The sequence below is a fragment of the Falco cherrug genome, chromosome 5 (genome assembly GCF_023634085.1).
Source record: "Falco cherrug isolate bFalChe1 chromosome 5, bFalChe1.pri, whole genome shotgun sequence".
Taxonomy (NCBI): domain Eukaryota; kingdom Metazoa; phylum Chordata; class Aves; order Falconiformes; family Falconidae; genus Falco; species Falco cherrug.
Window position 1 is genome coordinate 51,210,126 of NC_073701.1, and position 18,586 is coordinate 51,228,711.

Genomic DNA, 18,586 nt, shown 5'->3' on the forward strand with positions numbered 1-18,586 from the left:
TTTCTCATGCTATAAAATTTAGGAATTATCAAATATGATATTTATCAAACAGATATTTCAAGAAGTGCCATGTTTGTATTAAGCTATATGAAACATATACTGAAGAGCATTACAGATCACATCCCCATTCTACCACTCTCCGAACAGAAAATTCAAGCTTTTTGAGGCTTCCTATAAGTAATTTATGAAAGACAGAATTTATCTTCCAGATACATGAACTGCTTAGAAGTCGTGAGCGATGACCTTAGAAATCTGGAGATGCTTTGTCGCTGAAAGGAAACTTGGCAAGAAAGTGGGAGAAAGTGAAAAGTGAAAAATGGTGATGTTTCCTCTTTGATGGCTCATGTATATAGACTTACAAATGGGAGGATTGGTTGGAAATGCTGTCTTTTTTTATTTACTTATTTATTTACCCACCTGAGAATCTGGTCTTGTGTCTAATTCTATTTGGAATTCTGTTTGCATACTATTCTATTTGGAATAGTAGCATTTGATTCAGTATATATTATTTAAAAGTTGCAAGTACAGGGCCTTTGTATCAAACAACTAAATATCCATCAGAGAATGAATATGTTCTCATTCTTACAATGCAGCTAAACACATAGGAAAGATTATAATGCAAAATCTAACAATGTTGCAAAAGAGTGAGATCATGAATTACTAAAGTTTTGTGGGAACGGATGAAAGATTAATGAATGCTACATAAGCATACTTCATTTCTATCAGCAAGCTTGTGAGTTGACTTCTATTAGACTGTTTACTAGTCTTTCATTACAAAAACCTTGTCTTTCCCTTTAAAAGAGACTGCAGATGATAGAAACATGCAAAATGTGGACATGAGAAAATGAAAATGGAAAGGTACTTTGAAAGCCTTTTGTGGTACAGTAGAGATAACATTGTAAATTCCTTTGGGTACATGGTGTGTTCTGGTTCTGTCCAGATCCTTCTGTTTGTTAACAAATCTATACTAAAGACAAGCTGCCTATTTCATTCAGTCTTCAGTTTATTCATTCACTTCATACAGCACCTATCAGACACTGGACTGAATATATGCCATCAAATGTTTTCCTTACAGTCCTGAAATATTAGCTACATAAGCCATCAGTAACCTGACCCTAAAGAGTGACATCTTGTTATAAATATCCAAAGAAGGAAACATTTGAAAGCTTGACAGGATAAATCAGCTCCTCTCAGTCTCTCTGACACCCACACATGTGCATGTATCATGCAACAAACCCTTAAATTAGTTCAGTATCTGTCCTCATATTTGCAATTTTCATACTGTTTACCACCACAAGTGTACACATATTATGGTTTCCTTTTCACAAATCATGTAGATAACACATTTTTGTTGCGTGTCACTAGCATAATTTTGTTTTTGTCAGCAGACTGCTAAATGACAGTGAAGTGTCTGCAGTGTGTATAAAGCAGCATCTCGTAATAGACTGCAGGTCCCATGTGAGAACTGACAATGAATACATTTAATGTTGCAGCCATATAGCCTGAAAAATTGCCAGCAATCATTTGATTGTGATGTCTGCATGTATTTCTTCTTGACATGCCTGTGTGCATGTCAGTGTAAATCTTCCCTGAAGATCAGCGGCCATATTAAAAACTCGTTAGTGGCCCAGTCTTTTGCTTAACTAAATGATATTAGTTCACAGAGCGAGCATCAATAGTTCTGCTTGTTCCATAAAACATACAGAAAATGTCATGGTCTTGCAAGGCAGTATTTCAGTACCACTAGTAACGTGTACCTGTGTATTCAGAAACACCTTGTTGAGTCTCAGGGATTTCCTGTGCAGTAGGAAGATGCAGTATGATAAATCAAATCTTAGCTACACTCATAAATATAAACACAGAGGATTAGTATAATATTACAGCAATGCTGATGAAATTAATGTGGTGTTAATTTTTGTTCACTTATACCGGAAAGGAAGATTTTTGCATGATATTTTTCCTAAAAAACCCACAAGTTTTAGAACTGAGGTGCATACACTGAGGAGGCATGTCTCTACCATAAATTCTACTGGTCTATGTCATGTATAATTCATAGATTTTTAAAAATTAGGGCAATTCCAAGGTTAATTATTTTAACACTTAAACATTTCTACCTTGTTTCGACTCAGTGTTGTTCAGCTTAATCTTTCCACCATTTACTGTTATTACTCACTTTTTGACTAGATTAAAGAGCTCTCTGCTATCAATAATCTCCCACGTAGGTATTTGTATAGTGTAATCAAGCCCCCTCTTAATCTTTGCTTTGATCAGATAGCCACAGATTCTTAAATCTGTCATTGCAAGGCAGGATTTACAGTCCTTTGATTATCTAGTGCTTCCTGTATAAGTATTTTTCCTTTTCTTTCTGGTGTTTTCCTTCAGAGCACCAGAACCCAAAACAGCACTCTGAAAATACGCATGCTGTCCAAAAATACCTCCATACCTAGGAGCAATACCTTCATTGCACTCTTGATAGGTATTCCTCTGCTCATATTCCCATGGATGTTGTTATCCATCAGCTGTAATACTGCATTGGGACCTTGTGTTTTGCTAGCTGTAATGGTGCTCATAGTGTTTTTTTTCAGATGATATCCCTCTTCTTTTACAGGTTAGCACTATTTTGTTGAATATTAATATGTGATTTGAATGAAAACAATGTAATAAATGATCCAGGTGACATAATTGTGCCTATGATTTGCTGTATAGGTCTATTTCATCTGCAGCTTTATTAACAGTAAACTTGTAGTGTTTTCAGATCAGTGACAACTGATCTTGTAGGACCCCAGGACAAATATATATAGGACTGCATCTTATAACACAGAAGAATTCACTGCCTATTCTACTAGACCTCAGTTTGGGAAAATTGGTTTATTTTTGCATTCAGACAACATGATGTTTTGAAAGGGTTGTATTCTGTTGCTGCTACCCATGCTGTGTGCCTCTGAAAGATGGCCTCTAGTTTGTGGGACTCTTAAATCAGAATTTTTGAGACAACTCACCTACATGGATATTTTGAGCACTCACCTGCATGAAGTCTATTGTGCGGTGAAATGGTACTTTTCAGGTTGTTAGAGATAATCAGTGGAGTGAAATAATGAGTGAGAAGTCTTTGTCAGCCATTTCAAAATACTGATCCTGTTTCTCTTGTTAAAATTTTACCTAGCTGTTTATGCAAAAAGTAACTTTTTACAAGGGAATCAGATCCTATAGGCAGTATCCTTGCAGGTTGCTTGTGAGAACTGCTGTGTTTCTCAGCTCCTCAGAAACTCACCCTTACCATTACTGAAATCAGTACAGTTAAGCAAATCTTTATAAGATAAGGATCTGGCTTAGCTTATGTAATAAGCTTTGAATTCACTGACTGGGCTGATAATCAGATGTTTTGAGTCAACCTTTCAAGAAAAAAAAAATATTGTTGCTCTGGAGATTTGTCTCTGCTTTATCCTTCTTCCTCCCACTACCTCCAGAAATACTCCACTTACTCTGCCAAAGCGGATGAAGTTTCACAGAACATTAGGAGGAAAACAGAACTGTCCTTTCCTAGGCACTATAGTGATGACGATACCCCTGTTCTGATCTGTATGCTCCACTTCTCTAATCTCTCTTCCCACTGTCAGTTTTTTCAAACTGAGATTCCCTTATTGCAAAGAATATTTTCTACCCAACTGTTAAGCTTGTTTCCAGACATGTTATTTTAACAATTCGGAGTTAGGCACCTGGTGACCTGTTGTTAGAGACCAAATTCTGCATGATGTCAGGCTGAACTCACTGTGACAAATGATTTTACTGCTACCATGGTACAGGAAAAACTATACTGGGACTTGTTTTCCTTTCAGTGGAACACCAGTGACTGCTGAAGACTGCAGGCATGAAATACTTGTCTTATAAGAGTGTTTTCTTCTTGCTACCATCTGTGAAAATTTGAAGCTTTAAACATTTGTCTCATGCATTTATGTGTGGGAGGTGTGATACTTTCAGTTTAATAAATGAGTCTTAGCTTGTTTACAATATATCAGAATTGACTATAATTTGGACAGTGTGCATCTGTTCTGGAAAATGTCTAGTGTACTTTACTTTATAATGGAGTGTGATCATGTTTATACTTGATTTCTCCTGCACAATGAACCATAATTAAAATTTAATTTGTAATCCTTTGGTAATACAGTATGAAGCTGCTGTCAATTAATTGGAAGTAATTACTTCATTAGATAGAAAGTACTGCAGGAACAATGAGTGCACATAGCAGGAGAGTGAAAACATTTATGGGAGACTGACAAGCGTAGTTCAAGTCTACAGGCCACAGATTTTCTTCAGCTGTGTTAGTGAACCATTTACTACAACAAGATGTGCCTGTACCTGTGTTTTAAAACTGTTTTTGCTTTGTAAACTCTCTCTTAGAGTCTGACTTGATTTGTGTGTGAGCTGCAATGTTGTATTTGGAGAGCCCCTTTGGGCTGGTGAGCGTTTGGTTTGGTTTGGCATTGCTCTGCCTTGCAGGGAGGCAGCTACTTGAGGGAGGATCCAGGGAAGGAGCCAGGACAGCCTAGCCACGGAGTGTTACTTGGTATCTTGGTTAATTCAGGAAACACTTATTTTTCATTCCTGGCTGGAGGTGAGTTTTCCAGCCTGGAAAAGAGGAAGAGATTCAAAGAGGAGGAGCAGAGTCTGACAAGCTGGGCTCTCTGCCACCTCTTCTTAACAGTTAGGCATGAAGGTTGAATGGAAGTAGCCAGACTAGAGCTGAATGTCTTAGGACTAGACAAGGCATGGATTCTTCAGATAGATCAATTTGATCACCACCTCAAGGTAGAAGGGGATTTAAAATGCTTCTTAGATGCTTGAGTGGTGAAGGACTTCATGTGATTCACTTGGCATGCATTACATCTAGCTAGTTTCTTAAATATGGAAACTATGTTCTGACTTCTCTTCTGGGGCCACCTGTGGGCCACCAGTTTCAGTCTCTTCTTGTTGTCAATGTTGCAGAAAAAAACTCTCACATTCATTGCCATCTATGTCTTCCACATGCACAACCTAATTGCTGTGCACTAGCCTGTGTTATCTCCAGGGGACCACTTTAATTGACACAGTCAAAAAGTACCCTGGTTAGCCTTGTTCCTCGTTGTTATTTATGTGTTCTGCTTCCCAAAATCTGTTTGCATCTCCCAGAAGACCACCTCTTAGGCTGATTCCTTGTCCTGCTGGGCTTAGACACCATGGGCTCAACATAGCCTGGGTAAGCCCTACCACTCCTGAAGAGCTGCTGGCTTTTATTGTGATACCCACTATGAAAATTTACCTTCTGATAAGGTATGTATTTTGTGAGCTTGGATATTGAAACCTTTTTCTGTTGAGACCTACATCTATTCTAAAATAGCTTTGCCCACTTTATCTTGTCAGGTCAAAATTTGTCCTTGTATGGAAAAGGCAAAAGCATGGTGTGTGATCTCTTTCACAGCTAGATACAGTCTAAGTGATAAGAATAGGTTCTGCTAAGCTAGGACTAACTGTTAACCTTCTCAAAAGCATAAGATAAACACAGACCCATCTTGCTTCCAGCTAGGCAAGAGGAACCTGTGCAGCCTATATCTGTAAGCAAGTTATGTGGCAAAGCAGGAGAGGGTCTGTAATGCAAAAAAAACCCTGGTGCTGCTGGCCGAGCATCCGAACATCCTCACTGTACGCAGGCTGGGGTGTATGAGGGAGTTACCTCAGCCTAGCTCTGGTCTGGTCCTGGTGTGAACACCAGTGCCACTGCAGGAGTGTAGGAGATGGGAGCTGAGTAGGAAGCTGGGACCTCAGTAGTGCACAGCCTCCCCTTGCAGTTTCATGTTTTTCATTTTGCTTTCTATGTTCCTCACCACTGGGAGGCAGATTATGTCCAGGATCCAAACCACCATTATCCTTCAAAGCAGCCTTGAACATTGGTGGTGTGGACCAACACATGCTTTGTAGGGAGGTGTGGAACCGCATCTGATCAGGTGCAATGAAAGCTCCAGTTTTGTTCTGTCTCAGGATAAACAGGGAAGCATGTTGCTTCCAGGCCAGTAGGCTGATAGTAATATTTCTTTTTGTGCTATTTCTCTGAAGTTCTGGTTATTGCTAAAATGAGACTTATAGAAACCAGTGATTCTCTGGATGCAATACTGTAAAGGAGAAGTATGGGCTAAACTGAGCTAACCAAATTTTAATTCCTGTGTACTTACAGTGTGTATTTATCTTCTGCTCAACAGATATGCCAAGTTATAATTGCCTGTTGGTATTGTATACCAAAAGCCATTACAAATTCAGAGGGACTGACTTGTACTGCTGTTCTTTTGGGGAGAAAAAGTTCTTTAGAAAGGAGAGTTGCTGGTGAAATTTTTTAGGGTTAAAATATGTATGGTGGTACCACAGAGGCTTAAAAAGTTCTGGAGCTGTCTGCACTTCAGACAAACAGTGGTTAGTTGCTCTATGAAGTTTTCCAAAGTGTCCTTAGATGAAATTCTGTTGTACCAGGTAGAATATTAAGACATTAATAATTTTTTTGTTACTGTTGTTGCCAGTATATACAGAAATAAAATACTGTTGCTATATGTCAGTTTTCATTGGGACCCAGCATCAACAAAAAACTTCTGTGGTGACTTTTTTTCCCACCTCAGTTTAATCCTATGCAGGGGTTCTTCTGAAATCACATGCCACTGTATTTCTTATAGCTGTTTACACATGTCGTAGAAGTTATTTTTTGTTTAGTTTTATGACCTGGGAATAGCTATCATTTCATAAGAATATAAGAAAGGCTATAATGTGTCAAACTGTTCATCTAACTTTTAGAAACACCCTATTTCTGACAGTGGTCAGACATCTGGGAAAGGAGCACAGGAGAAGGATACAGTGATGCTTCTTCCAGTGTACCCTCACATTTTCCACCAGTACAGTGCTTAGTTTTCTGACCCAGACGATGTATCTATATAGTAGTAGCCCTTAATGGGCTTTCTTACATTAATTTATACTACCACTTTTTAAAAATACCTACATTTTTTGCTACTACAGTACCAAGCAAGAACATTATGCACTCTGGAAGATACTTGCTTTTTTAAGACACTGATAATTTCATTGGCTGTTTTCTGCTTTGTGTTAGGGGACAGAATTAATAATCTGTTCCTACTGTATCTCCCTTTATAATTGGGTCCTATGTATGTCTTCTGCTGCTGTTTAATTTCTTTTCTCTGAAATGCTCAATTTAAGCTTCAAAAATGGCATTATTTTCCAGTGGTAGCCAGCAAACAGAAGTGGGGACTAACTTGTTAAAAAAACAAAGAAGGGGAGGACAAAGGCCATCTTGAAATTAATGATGTTGCTCGTGCAGAGTCATCAGCAGGTGAAGTTGTGATTCTTCCTTCACTGTAAACCACATTAAAAAATTGCAGATAATGATTATACTTTGAGACACATAAAATAAAATAAATAATTAAAAAAAGACTATAAAGGGAATTTTGTAGACTTGAGGTAGGTGATTTCCATGGATTGTCATGGTCTGCATTTTCCTTCTCTTTGTTACCTTGGCATGCAGGTAACTCTTAGAACTTCTTATTGTTTCTTATGTATTGGTGCAGCAATGCAGCTGGCACCAGACACCCTGTAAAGGAAAGATCACTTTCTGCTTACTTCCATTGAAAAAAGGTTGTACACACAGAAAGTAGCGAAGCAGAGAGAATAAAATTTTTTGCATCATAACTCCTATATTCAGACCTTGTTTCATCATGACCTAAATTGCATTATTCTATCTCCTGGACAGCAGTGCTGTTTTAGCTCAGGAAGGAACGCTCCTATTGAAAACAGTGCTTCAAATAGTATTTTGTCTGCTTGTCGTCTATTGTACAGGTATTCTGACTCTTAATATACAAAGGCAACATATAAACATGGGATTGTTGCTTCTTTTCAAGACACTTGAAAAACATTTTGTCAATCTGTCAAGAGAAAGGATGTTAAATCCATGGGACCAAAATTTGACCTGTTTCTTATGGTTGTGTAGTGGACATATCTACACTGAATTTTTCCCTACCTCCTTATATCATCAGAGAGCATTCATTTAAAATGAGTTCAGTCTTGCTGTCTGCAGGTGAAGCCAGTTAAAACAAGAAACCTTGATGAATAAATGACTTGAACTACAGTACAAGGCAGTGAAATTCAGGGGTAACACTGTGCTGCTGTTACCATTTTGAAGCTAAAAACTGAAATAGTCCAGAGTGTGATGGAGTAAAAGTATGCTATTGTCTTTTATTAGGTTGGTAATGAGTTCTGCTGAGATCAGTGGTTACTCTGTGCAAGCACATCGGATGAGAGTTTCATAAAGCATTAATTTTGCATGGTACGTCCTGTCTTCAGAAGTTTTGCAGTGTGACCTGAAGAGCTTTCCTATATCTACTGCTGAGTAAGGAAAGCTTTGAAAGTGATAGTCTGATTGAAAATGCTGCCATTCCAAGGATGTCTTCCTGCCTGTAGACCACTGAGAAAGAGAAAAGCAACAGCATGGCGAACTTGGGTTCGGAGACAGTATCTGTCTATGAGCTTATAAATTCAGGAGAGAGAACAAGAGAAGGGAAGGTACATTTGTTTCAGTTTGTGGACATTGTTGAAACTCTTTGCCCATGTTTTATGTACATACAGTTTTGGCATCAGCAGTTGCAAAACTGGAGTAAAGCTAGATAGCTTCTTGAGAAGCCACTTCAGATACTGAGAACTAGGAGAGTGATAGCTGGGCAAGGCCAAAAGCAAAGAGGAGAAATGGAAATAGCAAAGTATAAATATTTCCAAATAGGTTTTCATGTCACAGAACTTCCTCATATGTCTTTCAGATACATGTGGAAGTCCACTTACAAAATATCTCCTTTTCTGCCTTTCATTTCTCCCATTTTGACCATTGTAGCAGAAAAAGAATGAGGTTAGCTCTGCTGATGGTTTCTTACCGATACAGACTTTACCCTTCTTGATATATTGTATATTCTCTGGCAGAGGGATAACCCGCAGCACAAGGGGGATGTGTGTCTGCAAAACTACATTTTGGAATTAAAAGTTTTCAGAATTCATCTTCCCTGAGAAAGTTTTCTTGTATCAACTTTTTGCCCCAATTTCAGAGGAAAATGAGCATTAAAATAATGAATTTAGCCAAAAATTGAATGTTCATCTTTTGTCAGCTTAAACATGCATATGAAAGTAAGCTCTTCCAACTGATTCGGCATTTTTTTCAGCCACCTACTTGTTCTGCACTTAAAAGCCAAAAAATTATATCCTTGGGAACCTTGGAATAAAGTACAGAGTATTTTACATATTTGGCCTATATAACATGGACTAGGAATCATACCATAATAGGAGGTAGCACCTGTGAAAACCTTCTTGCAAAATGCATGCTTTATAGGTTAGTGGTTGGAATGCATTCAGCTTGCAATGTGATTATATGGAAAGGAATCATTATAAGGAATAATTATGATATAGGAACGAAATAAGGAATGAAAATCTTTAACTCCTTACAGCAGGTATTTGAGGTTAATTAAGTATATAAAGTTGCAAATAATTATAATGTTATGATTGATACTGAATTCTTTTAAGTTTTTCAGATTTAACAATTATAAACATTGGTTGACTTCCCATTAGTTATTCAGGTTGTGTAAAAGAATATTCAGGGTCTTTGAAATAGTGAGAAAAAGCCCTTTGTAGGCAAAAATAACATCAAAGCAGCTGTAGGAAAGATATAGCAAGGCATACTCTGGCTTGTTAAAAGTAGACACAACCAGGAAATTGGGGTCAAGTTGAGCCCCTTACACTTCAGCAGGAGGACTAGTCATCTTTAAGCTACAGACCATTTATGAAATCAGACTTCTAAAGTGCTGTCAGATCTGCTGTGTAGGTGACCTATATAATCTATCAGTGATCTCAAGCAGTTACTTTTTACTTGCTAAGCAGTAACTACAGAACATAAAAACATCCTTACTATGAGACACTATGACAAGTTCCTAGGGAGACAACAAATAGAAAGTATCTACCACACTTTGCAGGAGCAAAGGCTTAATATTCTTAACCTGCTTCAAGCAATGGAAACAATTCATTAACACAATTGCTTACATGAGGCATGTCTGTATTTAGTTATTAAGTTTTTTGCTCTAAGTGGCTCTGAAGGTAGACATTTACATAAATAAAAATGTGGGAAATATCTCTGGTTTGCCTTTTTTTGCGTTACCCAAAAAATTGAACATGATCTGGCCATGTGTGCTTGCAGTGCAGAAAGCCAATATTACCCTGGGCTGCATAAGAAGCATGGCCAGCAGATCCAGGGAGGGTGATTCTTCCCCTCTACTTCATTCTGGTGAGACCCCACCTGGAGTAATGTCCAGCTCTGGGGTCCCCGGTATAAGACAGACATAGACCTGTTGGAGCAAGTTCAGAGGAGGGCCACAAAGATGATCAGAGGGCTGGAGCACCTCTCCTGTGAAGACAGGCCGAGAGCGTGGAGAAGAGGAGGGTCTGGGGAGACCTTATTGTAACCTTTCAATACTTGTGCCTATTACATATTTGAGTTGGCTCCACTGAATTGGCATCATCAGTAAAGTACTGATGGGGGCTCGTAAGAAAGGCAGAGGGAGACTCATTACCAACATGTGACAGTGGCAGGACAAAGGTCAATAATCTTAAACTGAAAGGGATTGGATATAAGGAAGAAATTTTTTACGATGAGTTGTGAGATGCTGGAACAGGTTGCCCAGAGAAGTTGTGGATACCCCATCACTGGAGAAGTTCAAGAACAGGTTGAATGGAGCTTTAAACAGCCTGATCTAGTGAAAGATGTCCCTCCCTGTGGCAGAGGGATTGGACTAGATGATCTTTAAAGGTCCCTTCCAACCCAAACCATTCAATGGTTCTATAATTCTCTGAACTGTCCTCAAATGCCCAGTTACATCTGACCTTTGGTTTAGCTTTGCTCTTTTGATGTTGGTGGAGAAATCCAGGGCAGTCATTTATTGAAAGTTTAAAAAATTAATTATCCCAATGATACATAAATTCTTTTCTGTCATCGGAGTTGGTTTGGAATTGATAGAAATGTAAGTAACAACCTGAATTGTGCTGAGGTAAACACATGAAATTCTATACCCTGTTCCGATGCAGAGTTTGATTAGAACAGCAACTTTGTGCTAATCTATATGGACCCAACTTCCTTCTTTTTTCTGTAGCCTTAGGATTAATTTGAAATCCCATCTGTTGAATTGCTCAGCTACATTCATTGTTTTTGTGAGAGTGAACGTCTGTCTAATAGGAGTTAAAGTACATTATTTCTCTTTATGTTTGTAACCTTGAAAGGCTAGTGGGAATGTCAACCCGTGTGATTCTGGCATCCTCTCAAGCAAGGCAAGTGATTGTAGGAGCCTGATCTTGTTTATCTCTTGTCAGCTCCAGGTGGTTTCCTTGCTCTATACCTGGGATATTCATTCTTACCAGAATTAATTCCTCCTCAGCCAGCCAAAATTGCAGTGTCAGCATCTCCTAGTTCAGACTCCAGGGCTATAATCCACAATCTAAGCAGGTAAAATGAATGGTTGCATAAGGAGAAATAATAGAAAACCAAAAGACTGAGATCACAGGAAACAAGTAAATAAAAGGTGTAAAGATTCAGGAATGGAAATATAAGGGAATCAGATCCTTTTCCCCACACTTATGTATTAATAACAGACAGAAATTTGTACATGGTGCCAGTTACTGTAAATTACTACAAAAGGGGGGAAATAAAAACGCAGTAACTTGTCTGTTGTTTTTGCCTGAGTCAAAAAAGCTCAGAAGTGTGTGTTTAATTCTGAACTGTGAGGAATAAGTTAAATGTGCCCTTAAGTACTTCACTGATGGTGTTTCATTGAAGCGAGTTCAAACATGTAAATGGGCACAAATTTGTAGACATTTCATTCTTTTTTTTACAGCAGTTTTCTTAAGTATTAGTATTTGGTGAAATCAATCTCTATGCAATTTAACAACAAGTTAATATGCACTGTTAATGACTATCATCTATCTCATCTTGAGATTCTTACTTTATTTCCTTTCTGGATAATCACTATCATTAATGTATCTTAATGAAATGAAATGAGATAAATGTGCAAGGTAGGGTCAGCTCATCAGTGAATGTAAATCAATGCAGTCCGACCGATACCAATGAGCTCACACCTATTTACAACATTCCATAATCTTGTGCAGAGTTTCAGATTTAGTCAAATACTTGATGTTCTTTTTGCTCTTCAGTTTGAATCATAAAGCTAACATGTAGCTGTAGTTCATTTAAGTGAAAAGCACATATCTGATTCAATGAATAAAGTGGAGTTTTGTTTTGAAACTGGCAATTCCAAATAGAATTGCAGCTATACTTAACTATTTATTTAATAGTTGACGTCTGCTTTTGGTAGTGAATAAACCAGGAATAGATAGTGTTTCATAGTGATCTCTTGCATTTAGTCATAGTGTAACCTCAGCTGGCAACTAAACCCCATGCAGCTGCTCACTTACTCTCCTCTTGATGCGATGAGGAAGAGAACTGGAAGGGTAAAAGTGAGAAAACTCGTGGTTTGAGGTAAGGACAGTTTAATAGGTAAAGCAAAACAAGTAATTCATTCACCACTTCCCATGGGCCGGCAGGTGTTCAGCCATCTCCAGGAGAGCAGGGCTCCATCATGTGTAATGGTTACTTGGGAAGACAAAACACCATAGCTCCGAATGTCCCTCACTTCCTTCTTCCTCCAGCTTTACAGGCTGAGCATATGGAATATCCCTGTGGTCTCATGGGGTCAGCTGTCCCACCTGTGCCCCCTCCCAGCTTCTTTCCTACCCCCAGCCTGCTTGCTGGGGGGTGGGTAGGGGTGTGTGTGAGAGGCGGATATGGCCTTGGCTCTGTGTGAGCACTACTCAGCAGGAACTAAAACATCCCTGTGTTATCATCAACACCACTCTCAGCACGAATCCTAAGGATAACCCTGTACTAGGTACTATGAAGAATATTAACTCTACCCCAGCCAAACCCAGTACATTTACTTACTGGTCTATTTCATGAATTAATTTTGAAAGTAGGTACTCAAAACTGGTTATAAACTTGCACTGATATTCTGAATTTTGCATTTTTTTTTATTCTTTGGTGGCCCAGAAATGGGTAGTTTAGTTATGTGACTGATTAGGTAAAAGCTTTTAGAACTGTGCTTGTATTCAGCCTTACCCCTTTTTATTCAAATTGACTGTGCTGTTTATTTTCAGCTTACATGACCCTGAAAATGTAAGGAATCCACTCAAAGGAGGGCCAGTTGAGATGAGACTATGAGTTGTTTAAATCTGTGAATGCAAGGAACTATGCGGCTTTCCTTAGCTGAACCAGTTACTCTTGTTCAGCAAACCACTTAGCAACATGCTTAATTTAAGTGCACACTTTCTGACATCAGTAGCTTTACTAATATACCTGAAGGTAAGTGTTCTGCTGTGCCAGACTACAGCAGCCAGGATGCAGCAGAATTTATAACCAATCCAAAAAAAGATATTTCAGTACCTAATTGCTAGTAAAATACCTAAATTCTCCCTCTCTCTCTGGTAGCCATATGAATGCAGGGGCCAGTCATGTGTTCCACTCCTTACATGCTGCATCTTGTACTTGAACATACCGTTTTAGCGGAACCCTGCTGCATCATTTCATCTCAGTACTTGTTCTTGATTGTAATTAATAAACCCATGGTAATACCGTAGTTCCTGGGATATTTTTTTATTCAGATAAATTATGGTTTTGTTAAGATATTGAGTGTAGGTTTCTAAAACACAAAGGTTAGAGCACAGTTAAAAAGATAGTTAGTTGAGAATTTCAAAAAATCATAAAACATATCTGAGATTGTGAACTCCCTGTCTGTCCCTTAGGTATTCTTCTAAGCAATTTGTGATCATAGGAGACACTAATACTTAATTCTTGAACTTAGGTTTTGTTGTGGAGGAAACTGAATCTTTAATATTCTTGAATCCTGTAACCTTATAGTTCTAAAAAGCATCTTGAACTTTGATTTTATTTGTATGATTACATTGGTTTGAAGCTGTTAAATTGAGCTTCTGGAATTATTGACTATTACCAGTTTGAAAGTAAATGATTCCCAATAAGACCTATTTCAGGGCTGGAATGAATCCAAGATACAAGCCCTCTGACAGACTATACACATAAATCCCTAATCTCATCGAGCAGGTTATTTTAGGGAAGCCTAGCAGATTAGTAACATGATGCCTTGCAATTCGATTAATAAAATCCTGTCAGAATAAATTAATGAATAACATAGCAATATTTTAGGCTTATTTTATTGCAGTGTAATGCAGTTAAGAACCCATTATGCAAACCACTTTAAGTGTTGTTGATGTTAAATACTAAACTATACAGTTACTGTGTTAAGCAATCTTTCATTTTAAAGTACTATTTATGTGGTGAAAAACATAATTTACAGAATTCTTTTCTGATGAATTTGGCTGTATATGGCTAAGGTTGCAGTCCTACTGGCACATGAACAGTGCGAGTTCTGTATAACACTGGCTTAGAGAAACTTGTGTTCTTATTTGAGACTTTAAGAAATATTCATTTTGATTCATAATAGTCTTTCTGTCCAAGAATCTTATAACAAAAGCCTGTCTGGTTTATATCAGTCTGAAATGAACTTAAATGTCTCTACAGAAGTGCATGATTTTTGTATCTACCTGTATTAATTTGTGTTTATTAAAACAATTTAATATTTAGAATTGTAAAAGGAATGAAACTGCACTGTAATTACCACCATTAAAGAAGATTGTTAAAAAAATGTCAGGAAGAGGGGACAGACCAATGCTGTTGAACAGGAGTGATATGGTCTTGTTTCCAGAAAGAGAAAATCAGGCTCAGAATGGCTCACTGACGTTGATGTGTGAATGTAAGCTTGAACATTATTCAGGTATTTAAATGTGTGCTTGCACCAGTTTGGTTGAACTTTACAAATCCATCCTTAGTGTGGAGTCTCTTTTAGAATACCATGTGAGTCATCTTTATATTGCTTAAGACTGAGAATGCTAAGGCAGGCAGAGCTGAATCTCAGGACAAGAGTTAATGAATAGCAGATCTTAAGCATGTTTGTTTCTAGAACCTGTAAACAAATGAAATAAAAAGTCAAGGCTCTGAAAACCAGTAATAATAGTATCTGCTACTAGTATTTGCGTTTGCTGTTTGGACTCTGGTGAATCTATTTTATGCTGCTTTAAATATTCTTTTCCATTAATGTTTGTATTGCCACTGTGAGTTTCTCCTCCTGTTGGAAGAGCTTGGTTTTTAGGAAGCTCCTCTCCAATCAAAGGTCAAATCCTGATCTGCTTTAGTAAGAAGCATTTGTTTTAATCCAAAGCGTGTTGGTTTACACCACCTACATTCTCAGAGGCAGCTTCACTTCGCTACTTCACACTTCTACCTTCAGGACCTTAGATTCTCAAAAATTCTGCAATGGGGGCTAGAAGTGTCGCAGACTGGTGTTCCACTGTGGTGAAACTGTTGCCCCCACCTGCAGAGCCCATATTACTTTTGACTAAAATGGCAGTTTGGTCTGGGAAATTAACAATCTATTAGGCTAACCTCTTTTAGTTTCGGTCTGTTATTCCAGCACTGACCTTTAAGGAATATTTTCACTTTGTTCCCCAAAACTTCAATGTTTTCAAGTTTTCAGCCTCCTTTTCCTGTTTAATGAGTTCATGACTGTAACAGATATTTTTTTTAACCATAAAACTGAATTGGGTTGAGTGAGGATATTTGAGGTTTCTGGTTGCGGAAAGGAGCAAAACATCCAGGTTATATGTGTCTTAAAAATTACTCTAAAAATCAGTGCAAAATGTGGGAGAATTCTTTGGTAACATTTGTTAGGCATATGGGTGTATTGAACTTGCAAATGTATTAGGAACAGTCACATCCCAGATTATTCTGCGACTGTTTCTTTTGTGAAGTTTGATTGTGTTAGGGGGAGAAAGTTTGCAAGGACTGTAGAGCTAATTGTTTCAGGGAAGTCAGGTGGCTTCATGTTTTCATCCACATTACAGCAATTACTATACAGCTTTTCACACTCAAACAATTTTGATGGGATTGAGGTCAGCTATAGTATTATTTTTTTTTTGCTGTTGACTTTAAAGAAGGAGGAATGTAAACAAAATGGGAAGAGAGAAGTGCTTTACTTTCTTCACAGTTTCAGGAGTTAGGTACAGCTTTTTCCTTCATCCTATAAGAAACTAGCAGCAAATTTTAATAACAAAACCCACATAAACTCTTCTTCCTCCTACCTCTGATAAGAGAAATTAATTAATCAAAAGAATTAACCAAAAGCAAAAATTTAAGGAGGAGAACTTAGATTTTCCTCATTAAGAACAATGAATCCTTACAGCTCAGATCCATTCAAACACAAGCCTCTATTTTACAGCTTTTACCTGTGTTACAGAGGTGCAAGTGCTTGCACAGGTATGTGTGCAGTACCTGAATAACACTGTAGATGGTTTCAATAGAATCAACATGCTGAAAAATGAGTACTTGTAGCAGCAAAACACCCTTTTGCTACTGCAATCCTGATAAAGCAATGCTAGCTTTTATTTTGTGTGTGACAAGTGTAATGTTATGATATATACTAGAATGAATTTCACATGAGTTTTTTAAAAATTGATGAGTTAGCACTAGACTGTGGATATTTAAAAAGGAATGTGCTCCCTAAAATAAGGGTATATGAATACAACATTGTACAGATTCCTTGTGAAAATTCATGAGAATTTATTAAACCCCACAAAACCTTAAGAATAACCCAAAGCACAAAAAGCATGCTTTGTGGTTTGAGACTGTTTGGTTTATACAAGAGTAGGTCATGAGGAACTTGAATGAAGCCTCTAATTACTGAAATGGAAGATAAGATTTCTGGTAATAGAGTGTTTAGTTTAAAAGATGCAGTAGCTGAAAACAAAGTTGGGACAAATTCAGAGTAGGAATAAAGTGCAGATATTTCACAGTGGGATTAACTATTGGAAAATTAGATGATGTGTATATTCTCTGTATGTTTGCTTAGAGTACTGAAATCAAGACTTTCTAATGGATTTAGCCTCTTCTAGGAGGAGTCCATTTCTGCTGAGAATTACTATATAGAATTTCATGACCTGGATTATGGAGATCAGAGCAGATTATTGTGTTCTATGCTTCATACCCTTTAAATGTGTGAATTCACAGCTAACTAGCCTGTTAACAATCACATGCCTTACTTGTAAATTGAAAATCAAATATTTTAGTCAAAACATTGTAAGCAAATGATTTAAAAGTTAAAATAGGAAAGAAATTCAGCTCAAATGGACAGCATGCATGTAAAGGCAAAGCTATATAAGCAGCAAAGTAGTAGTAATCAGAGCCTGAAAATAGTACTGCAAAACTCAAGAAGAATGACCATTTTTTTTCTCCAGTTATAAACTTACCAACTATGAGTAATTTCACTCCATTAAGAAAAGACTGAGTGAGACTAGAGACCACAGAAAGTCTGAAATTACAAATACACAAGAATTCCTCTCTTTCAATACCACTTCTCTTCTTGGCACTTGCCACGCTAGTGTTTCATGGCTCTCATTCCAGTAAACAGTAGTCACTTACTCAGCCTGCCTTAAACATAAATTTATTTCTGCAGCTATGGGAATCAGATCTTGAAAGAACTACCTATTAATAATGCAGGCTTCTGTTGTGGCAAAAATCTCTTTCCAGTAAGGAAGCTCACTGTAGTGCCTCCACTGCCTGAGAGAAGAGAGACCAATGACAAACTTTTCCATCACTGTTTTTGTCTTTGGCTGGTGTCTTCTGTATCAGGTCAGATTTTTTTGCTTTAATGCAGCCCCGGCACCTCAGAATGAAGTATATGGAATATGGACTCTGCTTTTGCCTTATACTTCATACATGTTTTATTCAACTGACATAGTGCTTATAATTATTTGAAAATGTTTCAAAAAAAGTATTCAGGAATTCTTAACAAATGAATGAGTTTGCATTTGTACTGTTGGAAGATTAAAAAAGCGTCAGCATTCCAAATTTGGCCTGTCAAACATGTCATTGTATATTACTTCCCATTCTCATCTTTTGGGGAATTTATCCCCACACCAGCTGTGGGAACAAATGCTCCCGGTAACATAAAAGCCATTTCACTTTCGAGTCTCTGCCCTGGGGGTCATCTGAGAATATCGAAAGCTAACATTTGTTCCAAACCGGCACTGCTGGCAGCATCAAGAAAACGGTACTCTCTTGAAGGAATTAAAGGAGTTAAACTACTGAGTGTCTCTGCAGTCCATTCAGTTTTAGAGACAGGATCAACTTCTCAGTCCCATTCCAAAAGCAGTTTTTTCTGTCTTTGTTGTTTTGAAGTAAACTGTTTGCTTTTGTTTAATGAGGAGACACTTCTGCTACAAATTTTTTGTAAGAAGGGAAACACTATCTTTTTTAATGAAAACAAATCCCTGATAAGGGAGTGCTTCCAAAGCATAACTGTTTCATACCTTGCCTCTGGCCAAATCACTTGGGGTTTCTTTAGTTCCAGTTTGACTCAAA

General features: G+C 37.7%; 1 protein-coding gene across 2 annotated transcripts in view; it reads left to right on the forward strand.

Annotated features, from left to right (window-relative positions):
* TMEM117 (transmembrane protein 117) overlaps nucleotides 1-18,586 on the forward strand; it is a 234,591-nt gene that overhangs the window by 73,364 nt on the left and 142,641 nt on the right. The window lies entirely within an intron of this gene.